The following is a 15,212-nucleotide window of genomic DNA, read 5'->3' on the forward strand; positions in this document are numbered from 1 at the left end:
CACAAAAACGGTATTCGGTTCGGTTTTTACTGAACAATTCAGTTAGGTTCGAGTTTTTACCGAACCATTCGGTATACAAGAATCTATTACTGTTCGGTATATTACCGAATCTAACTAGTTTGGTACGGTACGGTTCGAGAAAATCGAACCGAATTGCCGACCCTTAAAGTTAATTACCAAAATTGGTCCCTTGACTATTGCGAATTACCAATTTGGTCCCAAGTTAACGGTTGACTAACCGTCAAACAAACAGAGGACCAAATTGGTTAAGATTTTTAAAGTTGAGGGACTTAATTGGTCAAAAAATATAGTCAAGGACCAAATTGATAATTTTGCTATAGTCAAGGGACCATTTCGGTAATTAACTATTATTATTATTATTATTATTATTATTATTATTATTATTATTATTATTATTATTATATTTTAGAAGACTTAAATATTTTCACATGAAAATATATGACATAATTTCACAACACATGAAATATGTATGAAAAAATTATTACTGTCAAATATCAATATGCACTTTGAATTCGGGTCCACAAAATAATTTGCCAGGCCGAGGAGGGAGATGGGAGTTAATTTTTAAAAATTAAATACCTTCCCCTGCTTTAATTAAGGGTGTGTTTGGTTGGCATATGAGAATCAGTATTGGAATAGGAATTAAATACTTGGTAATTGTAATGAATTTTGGTTAAAGTATTTTGCATGTTTGATAGTAGGGTGAAATTAGAATGATTACTAATATTGTTTTTGGGTTATGTATGATTCTAAAAATAGAAATAAATGTTTTTAAAATACAAGAACAAAAAATCAAGACGATTTATTCTAATATAAGGACATCTAAAGGACTAATAGGAATACAAAAATAAAATAAAAAATCTAAAAGGCTCAAATACTATATCCTAAAGATCTGCTTAAGAAGTCAATGGGACAGTTCAACTGACAAAATGAGCACTCTTGGAAGAATTAACTTAGGGGGGCGTATTCAATCAAGACTTTTAAAGAGTTTCAAAGACTTTTAAAGTGATGGATTTTAAATGACTTTTGTAGAGATTTCGTAGACTTTCCTAGAATCTTTTAAACTTTCATCAACTTTGTAAGAGTCTTTAAAAATCCATAAGACAAACATTTATAGACTTTTAAAAACTTTTTCATATTAAAAAGTCTACAAAAGTCATTAAAATTCTAAATTGAATACACCCTTACAAACATTCCATAACTTCTACTAATACATTATATTTATAATTTTCGTACAAAAATATATTTATATAAACCATAAATAAATTAATGCATTGCAAAAAAATAAAAAATAAATATTGATTGTCACAAAAATAGATTATATTATACATAAAGAAAATAGATTAATCAATTAATATAATCTATTTTCACTAAATATAACCAACAAAAATATTTCTTGTACTAATGAAACAACTAATATTGAGTAATATAATTATCAAAATGTCTAAAATCAAAAAGTACAAATTAAAATATTCATCTTGTTAGTACAATTATCTTTGATTGGAATTGTTTTCACCTTGTTGGGTGTCTCTCCACATATCCAAAGCTATTTTAGCCCTCCATTCATTGGCATGCTCTCGTTGTTGCTCTTGAGTTTCAAACAGATGTTCAAAATTATCTACATCATTCGTTGGTAAAGGTGAAGGAGATTCATCATCATTTAGCTCAATTGGAAACTCATCGCTACGACACTCCTTGCGAAGAAAATTATGAAGCCCGGCACAAGCTAGTACAAGTTCTGCTTGAGTCTTATAAGGGAATGGAGGTGCTGACTTGAAGATCGTAAATTTCGATTTGAATATACAAAATATCCTCTCAATTGCATTCCTCAAAGAAGAATGTCGTAGATTGAATAACTCAACATCATTTTCAGGGTCACGACCTTGTCCGAAAAAATCTTGAAGATGATAACGTACACCTCGATATGGAGCTAAAAATTGCTGTCGGTTTGGAAATCCACAATCCACTAAAAAGTATTTACCTACACACATTTAAAATATTAATTATCCAATATGTAAAGTTATTTAATATTATTTTAAAAAAAAAAAAACTAAACTAAACTGACCTTGTGGTACTTTAAGGCCATTCCTCATTGATAAACTGTCACTTAGCAATTTTGAATCATGTGCTGAACCCTCCCACCCGCTAAGAACATATATGAATTCTAAATCAAAGTTACAAGCAGCCAATACATTTTGTGAAATTATTCCATGACGATTACGATAACTGCTTACATCACGCCCAGTTACCATTGTTGGAATATGTGTGCCATCAATAGCTCCAACACAATCGTAAAGTAAATTCAACACATAAATATGATTTCATATTCACATTTATAAGAATATCTATGACACGCATAAAAAATAGAACAATAATTAATCAAATAGGGTGATTTATTGCTTACCTTAAAGTATGGGTAAAACCTTGTACTTTCTCTTATTCGTGTAGGCACTGTGAAACTAGGTTTGACCATCATCTCAGGTGCTATTGTGTTAAGAGCCTTTAAAACTTTGTTAAAATTCTTACTTGTAGCAAAGTGTGACCGATAAAATGTTTCACGAGTATGGCAATATCTAGAGTTCTGACCAACTGTTAGTAAAAATGTTGCAACCATTTCTTCAACAGTAATGTATCTTGTATCATTTAGAAGTGTTTTCTCTCTTATAATATGACATAACTTTAAAAACACATTTGGATACATTCTGTATACTTGCCGAAAGTTATCAGAATCTTCAGCCAATACGTTTTGTATGTAATTGTATCCACGTGAAGTAATCGGTCGTCGAGCTAGTGGATGTTCAATTCGTTCACCATTATTATCAATAATAACCTCTTTTAATACTTGTATAATCATAGAAATTATTTCCGATAAACGTTGAATGATTTCATAAAACTCTACTTCTTCAATTTCTTCATCTACTTGTTCTTCCTCCACATCAACCATCTCAAAGTCGTCATTGCTATCAATACTAGAGCTTGACATTATATATCAATCACCTAAATGATATTAAATAGTACCTACAAACAAAAGTATTTATATGAAACAATAAAAAATATTTTAAAAAAAAAAAAAAGTAAAGAAAAGAATTTATAGCAAAAAAAAAATAGTAATACTAACAATAATTCTATCAAACTTCATGTAAAAAATCCAACACAAATATTGTTAATGCATGGAACAAAATTTATGAAACTAATAATAGTACTAATAATAATAATACTATGAACTCTCATTTGGACAATTTGAACATTATCCACTTATAGCGATCTTGGGGTGACATATTTATAAATGTATCTTTCTTTGATTTCGTGTTCAGCCATTCCAAAACCTTGAAACAAGTATCACTATCCAAGTCAGGGAGTTCCTTAATAGCATCCCAACAACCACTTTCTTTTTCTCTTTTTTGCACCAGAATATGGATATCAGCCGCAATCGAATCAAGAGTATTAGATAATTTATCTAACACATTAGATCGATTTGTTTCCTCTGTTGAACTACTATTTCCTTCATATTCAGTTCTATTCCTTTTTCTTTTATAATACTTTGTTGAAGTTGCTTCCACATTTATCTCTTGAGGTGCTGATGAAGTATATTGTGATAATTGTGGATCTTGAGAATCTACTTGTATATCATTTTGTGTAAATCCATCGTTAGCAAAATCAAAGTGTAGTTGATCAATTCTACACTGATTATCTTCTTCAACACTATAGATTCTTGCATCAGTTTCATCACCCAATCCGATAGAGTTTTTTCCTACAGCAGTACTACTTCCAAATACAAATGCTAAATCGTCATAGTCAGCAATCGTATCTGTCCGTAGATTTTTATGAGTAGGATGAGACTAGAAAAGGAAAATAAAATAGTTAATAAATTATTTAAAATATAAAATTTAAGAAACATCTATGTTAATTAAACGATATAAAAATCTCACCTTAAAATAATCTTCCCACACCTCATCGCTAGCAGTAAACCTCTTTGTGATTGGATCCCAACCAAATCCAGAATTATGACGCATAAGCTCAGAAAAATTGTTAAAACGATGCTTGAACCATTTCAATCTGCTTTGGTATTGTGCATACGATCTTTGACAACCAAGCTTTTCATTAAGAGCCAGAAGTATCCTCTTCTCCACAGTTAACTTGCTTAAACCCCCACTACTATCACGCCATCCATTTTTTATTGCATCAACCATAAGTTGTAACAACTCATTACTCTCCTCAGGTGCCCATAATGCATAATTTCCATTAACTTTACTTTTACCTTTACTCCTTTCTTGATCCCCCATTACTATCAAATAAATAAGAACCTCAAATAATTCAACTTAACACAAATACAAATATTAATAATTAATGAACATATAATAACATAAAATTATATTAATTATAAAAAAAAATTGTAAAAATTTGAGTATATTAATTCAATTCATTACAAGAAAAATTATAGAATATTTATGCTGCTAACAGCAGCAGAGATGCAGCTGTTCGCAGCAGATAAGCGTATTTAAAATCTGTTGCAAACAACAGCAGGGCTGCTGTTCGCAGCATGTTTGCTGCTGCGAACACGCAGCAAGCAAATTTGCTTGCTGCGAACAGCAGCAAGAATTTGTTGCTGCTGTTCGCAGCAAGCAAATTTGCTGCGAACAGCAGCAAAATTCTTGGAATTTTGCTGTTGTTCGCAGCAAACAAAGTTGCATAAATATAAAAAAAAAAAAAAAATTACAACGTATAGACGTACCGACAATTTGATGAAAAAGTTGTCTGGTTGATAGAGGAAAAAAAGTCTGTAGAGAAAATTGAAAAGTTTGAGGTTGGAGGGTCGGATTTTATCTATTTATATTAATGAAGAAAAAGTCTATAAAAATCCTATTCTGATAAAGTCTATGAAAGTTGATAAATATTTGAATACCAGTAGACTTTTAAAGACTCTATAAAAGTCTGAAACGAATACTTGTATACTTTTAAAGACTTCTGAAAAATCTGAATCGAATACAGGTAGACTTTTAAAGAGTCTTTAAAAGTCTAAATTGAATACCACCAAACTTTGAAAGTCGTTAAAAGTCATTAAACGTCTGGATTGAATACACCCCCTTAGGTTCAATTTCAAGACAATTTTTCTTTGAGCCGATTAGTCGTGGTTTATTCCGAGAACAAGCTTAGGCTAGCCCACATTTACGTAGTCCAGGTTACCAGATTGCAATCACCACCGTTTCCTTTTTACCCTAACAAAGCTGTTCATTCAAGAAAATGGAGAACTGCAAATTTCCAAGGGAGCTCCTGATCGAGATTTTGGCGAGATTGTCGGTAAAGTCTCTTATGCGATTTAAGTCTGTGTGTAAATTCTTCTATATTTTAATAAAAAGTGATAATCATTTCCAACACAAGCACTATGAAATTAGTCGGGTGAGTAGAGATTATGTCATTTTCCAGCGTGAGATTGGGCTCAGGGAATATCCGCCCTGGCGTGAGGAAGTATTTGGATTAGTTTACAAAGAATTGGATTCTGATGAAATTGGATGTGTAAACCTAGCCCTGCCAAGTTCATGTATAGTGAATGTAAAGTGTATTGATGGTATATTATGCCTAATTGCCGGTAGGATTGATGGAACTAGGGATATCTTGATATGGAACCCATCCACCCGGGAAATTAAGGCATTACCACCTATCTCCCCACCTCACAATATTCCTCTAGATCGGTTGAAAGAAGTGATTGGATTTGGGTTTTGTAACAACATGGCCGGGAAGGTTGTCATTGTTTGGAGTTCGTTAGAGGGATGTGTATACAAGGTAATGGTTTGCAGCCAGGTTGGTAATTTGTGGGTTTGGAGAGAAATTAATCAATATCCTCACTTCGATCCTTTGTGGTTAAGTCCTGGTTATGATATTTACTTGAAAGGAAAGTATTATTGGTATCTTTATGCATACCCAGGTGATGAGCTAAAGCATTATTTGCTTTGGTTTGACATGAGTGCCGAGACTTTTGGGACAATTAGTTTGCCATTTAATCCACCAGGACAATATGGGGATGGAGGGAATGGTTTTATAAGATGCGTGGTTTCGGTTATGAATGACAGTATTGCTTTGATTGGTTATCAGGAAAAGGAGAATCATTGGGAGGTTTGGCTAATGATTGAAAATGATAGTGATGTTAATTGGCATAAATATGCATGGTTTGACAATGGAGATGATTTTTGGAAGCCAATGCAAATTTGGAATCAGGATCGTCATTTGCTCATATGTCGGATGGGTGCTGAAGAGGATGATCGTGAGCCACACTTAGTTTCCATTGATTTGGTAACTGGAGAAAAAAAGAAGAGAATCGATAATATTAATACCCATTCAAGTGAGTGCTTTCTAGCTTACAGTGAGAGTCTGAAAATGTTTTAAGAATGAAACGCACAATAAGTAGTATTTGCAGGCACACTTCTACATTGCAACTATCTATGGATGTAAAGTTTAATAGTAGCTTTTATAGACTCTTATATGTACACCTTGCATGCACTGCATACATAGTGGCTGAAATTGATGTTTGGACTTTCATTTTCTCAAATTCGTAGAATTCCATTGATCTAATTAGTGTTAAAATCCATCAAATCTAGAGCAAATTCAAATATTCAATGCCTTGCTCAAAACTTCATGACAGTACCTGATTTTGGTGAAGAAGATCCAAATTTTAGTTCTTCAGGGAAAAAAATAATGTTCATGTCAACTGCTTATTGTGTATTAGCAAACAAGTGATCATTTTCTTGAATCTTGTGATCGCAAGAGACAGCCCTTGCATGCCAATGGAATCTCCATCTCAATGCGTGGCTCTATCCGTTGATGTTCACAAGACAAGCGGTTGGATTTCAGAGCATAAACTGTGCTGATGAAGAATTTTTTTCTTGAAACAGAATGTTTTTATAATGAATCCATGTATTGTGACCCAGCTCTGTTAGTTTGATTATAATTGGCATGATTTCTATTATAACAAAACTAGTTCGGAATGTTACTTGTACTTGTATGAGAAAAGAAAGCATTCTCCTTTTTTTCTTTCTGACCTTGTATTATTTTTGAAATCATATTCTTTATTGTATGTGCAACTGGCTTTTGCTGCAATTGAATTGTCTGTCTATGTTTCCAGCTTATGCTTGCTAGTGGTTTAATGCTTTCCTTCTAAGGATGCGAGCAGCAATCTCAGGACTATGTGATCGAGATAGATAGTCATAGTGTAATTATGAATTTTTATTGGTCTCAAAAAATGTTTGTCTACTTTGGGCATACTAAATGTTTGTTTTGAATTTTGATGTCAATGCTTTTAGTTTCTTCTTTGAACTCTTTATCTATTCGTTTCTTGTTGTTGATATGTTATGTGCGGTTATCGCAAAGTTTCCATTCTTTCTTGATTTGTTCTAACTTATTGAGCTTAGTGTTGCAGTCTTGCAGAGAATTTCAGTCCTGAATGCAACTAAGCAGTAGTTTCATCATTTTACATGGGTGGAATTGCTATGTGGATCCGACCCGATCCGAAAAGAATGCTTCTTTCATGACCTATTTGCTATGATATCCTGTCATCTGCTAACAGAATATAGTTTTTTCCATGAATCTTGTCTAAAAGAAGTGCATCGCATTATAGTTGTTTCAATGAATCTTGTCTAAATGAAGTGTATTTAAGAGTTCGGGTCTTTTCTGTGAATAATGTTATTATTGTTATCTTTTATATTGTTGTTATTTATCTTGTTATTATAGTTTGGCTTAGTCTTCTGTATAAGCCCTACTAGTTAGGAGATATTATAGCTATCTATTTCATATAGCTCTGTAATCCTTATCGATTGAAACTGAATGAAACACTTATTTCTCATCTGGTATCAAGAGCCAACGGTCCTAATCCTTTTTTTTTCTCTCCCTCTCCGATCGACTATGTCGACTAATTCTTCCGAGAGAACGGTGACTGCCGCCACCGTATCTACTCCGGCCACCACCCCAAACACGCTTGCCTCAGCCCATCATTTTGTATCCATCAAGCTCAATTCTCGCAATTTCCTGTTCTGGAGAACGCAACTCGTTCCCTTTCTCAAAGGACAGGGGTTGCTCGGCTTTGTGGATGGCGAAAATCCATGTCCACCATCCATGATCGCCATTCCACCAACCTCCGGCGACTCCGGCACTGCAACGACGACCACGCCCGCCACCACTGGTCCCAATCCCGCGTTCCACGCGTGGGTGCAACAGGACCAATCCATCATGTCGCTTCTCATCTCCTCACTGTCTGATGAGGTTATGTATCTGGCAGTAGGGAGGAGCACTTCGCGTGAGGTGTGGGAGGCCATAACTGTTGCGTTGGGGTCATCTTCCCGGGCGCGTTGCTTGAATCTGTTGGGCCAGTTCCAATCCTTGCGGCAAGGGAATAGCTCTTCGGCGGAATACCTCGGCAAAGCTCAGCTCATCGTGGAAGCTCTCGCCCTCGCCGGTCGCCCTCTCTCTCTGGACGAACAAAATATGTACGTCTTCAGGGGGTTGAGGCCAGAATTTAGGGCGATGGCGTCGTCTCTCACCATCACCGGAACTCCGGTATCCATCTCCCAGCTTTCGGATTATCTCCAAGCTCAGGAGTTTATTTACTCCGACGATTACCCGGCCACAGAAGGCGGCACTGCAGGTTCTCCGGCAGCCTTCTTCGCAGGTCGTGGACGTCACCAGTCCAGCGACCATGGTGGCAGCAGCAATCGCGGTGGGCAGAACCGCGGCAGGCAGGGTCGTGGACGTGGCGGTGGAGGGCGTGGACGTGGCGGAGCTCCCCGGTGCCAAATATGCCGCTCGCACGGACATACTGCGGTGTATTGTTACAAGCGATACACGACTCCGTCGCCGGCTCCACAAGCCAATTTTGTCGTCGCCGGCGATGATGCTACCGTACCGGCAGTCGGGTCATGGTTCCCGGACACTGGGGCCACCGCCCATGCGACACCGGATTTCGCGATGGTTTCGCAATCTGAAGAGTACACAGGCAGCGATGTTCTAAGAGTCGGGAACGGCGCAGGTTTAACGGTCTCCCGAGTGGGCCATGCATCTATTCCTACTCAGTTTAAATCTCTGTCTATGTCTAATATTTTAGTTGTACCCAAACTGTCAGTTCCTTTATTATCTGTACACCGCTTTGCAACTGAAAATAATGTTTACTTCAAATTTCACAAAAATTGCTTTTTTTTGTGAAGGATTCCGTCACCAAGGCGACACTTCTTAAGGGTCCTGTTGCGGGCGGTCTGTACAAGCTGCCGATGTCACAGTCACATTTTGCGTTCATAAGCTCCCGGGGTGTGGCATCGCAGGTTGGGTCATCCACATAGCCAAGTCCAGAATCGTGTCCTTCAAGTTTGTCCGGTTACCACAAATAAATCTGAGGCGTCGGGGTCGTGTGCAGCTTGCCATCTTGGAAAATCGTCACGTTTTCCATTAGATAGGGTAGCTTTATCTAGTCAAAATGCGTTAGATTTGCTGTACACTGACATTTGGGGCCCCGCCCCCGTTATTTCTTCTTTAGGTTTCCGTTACTTTTTGTTATTCGTTGACGATCATTCCTGATTTTGCTGGTTTTATCCTTTAAAGCAAAAATCGGATATTTATAAAATTTTCGATTCCTTCCGTGTTATGGTAGAACGCCAGTTTTCGCGTTCTATCAAAGCTATTCAATCAGACTTAGGGGGTGAGTACCAAAAGTTACACAAAACCTTCCATTCCCTTGGCATAATACATAGGCAATCGTGTGCGTACACACATGAACAAAACGGTAGGGTGGAACGCCGAAATCGACATATTGTTGAGACCGGGTTATCACTCCTTGTCGAAGCATCCGTCCCTTTACAATATTGGGACTATGCCTTTGAAACGGCTGCGTGTCTTATCAACTATCTCCCCTCATCAGCCATAAATTTTGAAACACCCTACAGTCGGTTACACAAAGTGTTTCCTCCATACACGTTTCTAAGAGTCTTCGGGTGCCGATGCTATCCCTATCTCAGGCCATATAATCGGTACAAGATAGAGTATCGCTCTGCACCCTGTGTCTTCCTAGGTTATCCTCCGTCATTTAGGGGGTATAGGTGCATGGATCTCACAACGGGGAAGGTCTATATCTGTCGTCATGTCCGATTTGACGAATCTTGTTTTCCTTTTTCAGAAATACAGGATCAGACACAAGCGGTTCCTACCCAAGCACCATGGGCCGCCGGGCCTATTATACCACATGGTCTGACAACTGATTCCCCGAGTGTTGTACCTTTGTCATCAAATCCCACTCCTTTGGCACAGGACCCACCGCCTATGGCACTTGAAGTGCCGGCTACGGTCCCGGCCAGACGGAAGCGTACTCGTGTGCAACGCACCACTGACAGGGGCCATGTCATGAGACTACGTCACATGACTCGAGGAACTGACGAGCCCTTTCATGTTTTAAATGTTACTACTGATCCCACATGTTACTCACAGGCAGTTGGTCATCCAAAATGGCGGGATGCCATGGACCAAGAATTTAATGCCTTAATTCATAACAGCACTTGGAAACTCATCCCGGCTACACCGGATATGAACGTCATTGGGTGCAAATGGGTCTTCCGTACCAAACGCACCGCTGACGGATCGATCGAGCGCTACAAAGCTCGACTAGTCGCCAAAGGGTTTAATCAAGTGGCTGGAGAGGATTTCTTCGACACTTTCAGTCCCGTAGTCAAACCGACAACGGTTCGCTTGTTATTTTCTTTAGCCGTATCAAGGGGGTGGACTCTGCGTCAGTTGGACGTGCATAACGCCTTCCTAAACGGGAATTTAGAGGAAACTGTTTACATGAAACAGCCTCCCGGGTATGAAGACCCAACCCACTCTGACTATGTTTGCCACTTGCAGCGCTCCCTGTATGGCCTGAAACAGGCACCCCGAGCTTGGTTCAAAAGGCTGCATGACTACTTGATTTCAGCTGGCTTTTCTCCCTCGAAGACTGATGTCTCGTTGTTTCACTACAAATCCGGGGCCTCCCGGGTATTTCTATTAGTCTACGTGGATGATATAATCATGATGGGTGACGATGCTCCGTTAATAGATGCTTTGCTTCAGGGTCTATCTACTACTTTCAAGATCCGGGATCTTGGTACACCAGGATTCTTTCTGGGCATCGAAACATTAAAACAGGATGACGGTCTTATGCTCTCTCAACGCCGCTACATGAATGATCTCCTGAGTCGAGCAGGAATGTCAGATTGCAAACCGCTTACAACTCCAGCGGCTGTTACACAAGCCGTTTCACCCTCAGATCAACCGTACGAGAATCCCACACAATACAGGCGCTTAGTCGGGGCTTTACAGTATCTCACGATCACACGACCAGATCTTTCCTATGCTGTGAATCGTCTTTGTCAGTTCATGCATGCGCCCACAACAGATCATTGGGTTCTATTGAAGCGGGTTTTACGCTATATCAAAGGCACCTTGAATTATGGGTTACGGTTGTCTCCGTCCACATCCTCCGACATCCATGCTTTCTCTGACTCTGATTGGGCCGGTTGTCCGGTGGACAGAAAGAGCACTAGCGGGTATGCGGTGTTCTTAGGCACTAATCTTATTTCGTGGCTATCCAGGAAACAGCGCACGGTAGCCGGCTCTTCGACTGAAGCCGAGTACAAAGCCCTAGCTGATGTCTCTGCCGAGGTCACATGGATTGTCTCACTACTCCGAGAACTTGGGTTGCACTCCGGGAATCCTGCCACTCTTTGGTGTGACAACTTAGGTGCTACTTATCTTTGTGCGAACCCGGTTTTTCATGCCCGGACGAAGCATGTGGAGATTGATTTTCATTTTGTCAGGGACAAGGTTGCAACATGTGATTTTATCGTTAATTTCGTGTCTACGAAGGATCAGCTTGCAGATATCTTCACCAAACCACTACCGGGGCCGCGGTTCGTGACTCTTCGTGACAAGATCAGTGTGGCTACACACCACCCTTGTGCTTGAGGGGGTGTGTGAATAATGTTATTATTGTTATCTTTTATATTGTTGTTATTTATCTTGTTATTATAGTTTGGCTTAGTCTTCTGTATAAGCCCTACTAGTTAGGAGATATTATAGCTATCTATTTCATATAGCTCTGTAATCCTTATCGATTGAAACTGAATGAAACACTTATTTCTCATCTTTTCCACTTGTAGTCCCACTTCTTTAATCACTCTCATGTCAAACTCCTTATCCTAATATTAAGCCACCCACCCTTGGTCAGAAGTTTTTAAAAATACCGAATCTTGGTCTGTACCCTTCAATTCAGCATCCCTATGAATGTAGGTGACTAGGTGGTGCAAAGGACCCAAATCCAAACTGAACCTAAATCTGGGGTTTGCTCATTATACCTTTTTGTGCACATTTTTTGTTACAGGCTGGATAGGCAGTCCGGGTGTTTTACTTAGTTGCACCTATCAACTTATTGCTATCGGATTTTCTTGTAGTGTTGTGTTAGCTTGAGCGCGCACTTGGGAGGATGGATTGATACATAGCGGAAAGGAGGATTTTTGCTTCAATTTTTAATATGTTGAACTCCTCATCCTCCTCTGTTTAGGAAATCAAATGTTTTTGTTAATTTGAATCCATCCAGCTATTGCATTTGCTTATGTTGGGGTTACCCACATGTGAATTTCTGTAATCATATATGTCCACAGTAAACAGTAGGGAATGGATAATATAATACTGGCTTGCAACTTTGAATAATATCTGTAATCATATATGTCCACAGTAAATTAGACAGCCCTTGTGTGCCCATTCCATGGAATCGCCTTTGCAACGCGTGGCTCTTGTTGATGTTCACAAGACGAAGGGTTGGATTTCAGAGCATAAACTGATGAGGAATTTGTCTTGAAACAGAATCTTCTCAATAATGAATTCATGTATTTTGTCCAAGCACTGTTAGTTTGATTAGAATTGGCATGATTACTGTTATAACACTACTAGTTCTAGGAATGTTACTTGTACTTGTATGAGGAAAGAAACCATTCTCAGTGCTTTATTTCCAAACCATCACATGAACTGATTTCCTTTTTTCTTTCGGACCTTGTATTATTTTAAGTCATATATATTCTTTATTGAATTGTCTGTCTGTGTTTCCAACTTATGATAGTGGTTTAATGCTTTCCTTCTAAGGATGCGAGCAGTGGTCTCAGGAATCTGAGATAGCAGGATGCTTCTTAGTGTTGCAGAGAATTCCAGTCCTGAATGTAACTTAGAGCTGTAGTTTCATGATTTTACATGGGTGAAATTGCTATGCGGATCCGAAAGGGTTATTGAATTACCCTCCTTTTCTCTGGTGAGAACAACAGCGGCCGGGAAGGAGGATTTTTGCTTCAATTTTTTACCTGTTGAATTCCTCCTTTGTTTAGCAAATCAAATGGTTTCGTTATTTTGAATCCATCCAGCTATTGGCTTATGTTGGGGTCAAGTTACCCACATGTGAATTTCTTTAATCATATATGTGGACAGTAAACAGTAGGGAATGAATAATATAATAGTGAAAGTTAAGGGACCAACGTAACATTAGTTAAAAGTTATCACGGTTAAAGAAGGAAGCTAAGGGAGACCAAAAGTTTAAAATTCCTTAAGAGGTTATTAGTATAGATGATAGGTACACCATTTATGGACAAAAACAGCTAAGGGCTGTAACTGCAGTTAACATACAGCTGAATTATTATTATATTATAAATTTTTTTGAAACTAAATGACATGAGAATGTTTATAGAGATGAGAACTTACTTGTACTCTCTATATATAATTCAGCTTACTGAAGCAGTTTGGACTAAACTAATAGTGTGTTTGTGGAAAAGAATTTTGCTGCTAGAAGTGCTCTTTATTATTGTGAGTGTGAGCTAATGATTGAAGCAAGCAGACTAATGATATGCCAGATTCTTACATTTTGTAAGTGCATATTGGGGAAATACATATAATGCTGTAGTGTTCTCTAATTTCTATGGCGGCCTCTTAGGACCCCTCAATAAATTAAATATGGATTGAGCTTAGAAGCGGGTTGGGGGGGCTGGTGGTGCTAATCTTTATTTGCCAGGTTGTTTGTTATCACAGATGAATTTACTAAAATTTCCAATGATGTGATTGAACTTATAATTTTCTTGTTAAATGACAACAGAATTTTATAATATTCTTGTTTTTTCTTTTAAAATATTTATTTTTGTCATTTAATTTGACTGGTTGGTGATGCACTCTGGCCACAAATATGACTCAAGGAACTACTAATTGCAGGGCTCATTCTCCCTCCTACGCACTTCCTGCTGATGATATTTTGAGGGCGGGCTGTCGAGACACTAATGGTGGTAGTGTATGATGAAATAATTTGTTGTGTCCGTACCTGATTTTGCCATTTTGGTGAAGAAGACCCATTTTCAGTTCTTCAGGAAAAAATATAATGGTCATGTCAGCTGCTTATTGGAAAAAATATTGCATGCCAATGGAATCTCCTTTTCAACGCGTGGCTCTATTTGTTGATGTTCACAAGACAAGCAGTTCGATTTCAGAGCATAAACTGATGAAGCATTTCTGTTTTGAAACAGAATCTTCTCATAATGAATTCTTGTATTTTATCCCAGCACTGTTAGTTTGATTAGAATTGGCTTGATTACTGTTATAACACAACTAGTTCTAGGAATGTTACTTGTACTTGTATTAGTTGTATGAGAAAAGAACCACTCTCAATGCTTGGTTTCCAAACCATCACATGAACTGATTTCCTTTTTTCTTTCGGACCTTGTATTATTTTGAAAATCATATTCTTTATTGAATTGTCTGTATCTGTTTCCATCTTATGGTAGTAGTTTAATGCTTTCCTTCTAAGGATGCGAGCAGCAGTCTCAGGAATATTTGAGATTGTCATAGTTTAATTATTAGTTTTAATGGTCTCAAAAGATGTTTTTCTTCTTTGGTCTAACAGACTAAATGTTCTTTTTGATGTCATGTCAATGCTCTTAGTTTCTGCTTTTCCCTCTTTCACCTTCTTTGATTGTTTGATCTCTTTTTCTGTTAGTTGTTTCTTGTACGTTGTGGATATATTATATGCTGTTATTGCAAAGTTACCTGCCTTTCTTGATTTGTTTCTGACTAGCTGATCGAGCTTCTTAGTGTTTCAGAGAATTCCAGTCCTGAATGCAACAAGTAACATGGGTGAAATTGCTATGCGGATCCGA

At 37.9% G+C, this 15,212-nt stretch overlaps 1 protein-coding gene and 1 long non-coding RNA gene across 3 annotated transcripts in view; both read left to right on the plus strand.

The window, feature by feature from the left end:
- Positions 1–15,212, plus strand: part of LOC109181521 (replication factor C subunit 3) — a 52,158-nt gene that overhangs the window by 12,073 nt on the left and 24,873 nt on the right. The gene's annotated exons all lie outside the window — the stretch shown is intronic.
- On the plus strand, positions 13,236–14,695 carry LOC109181532. The gene is made up of 2 exons (XR_002054217.1): positions 13,236–13,330; positions 14,275–14,695. It is a non-coding gene; the product is annotated as an uncharacterized LOC109181532 (long non-coding RNA).

Source organism: Ipomoea nil, unplaced genomic scaffold (assembly GCF_001879475.1).
Source record: "Ipomoea nil cultivar Tokyo-kokei standard unplaced genomic scaffold, Asagao_1.1 scaffold1043, whole genome shotgun sequence".
Lineage (NCBI taxonomy): Eukaryota > Viridiplantae > Streptophyta > Magnoliopsida > Solanales > Convolvulaceae > Ipomoea > Ipomoea nil.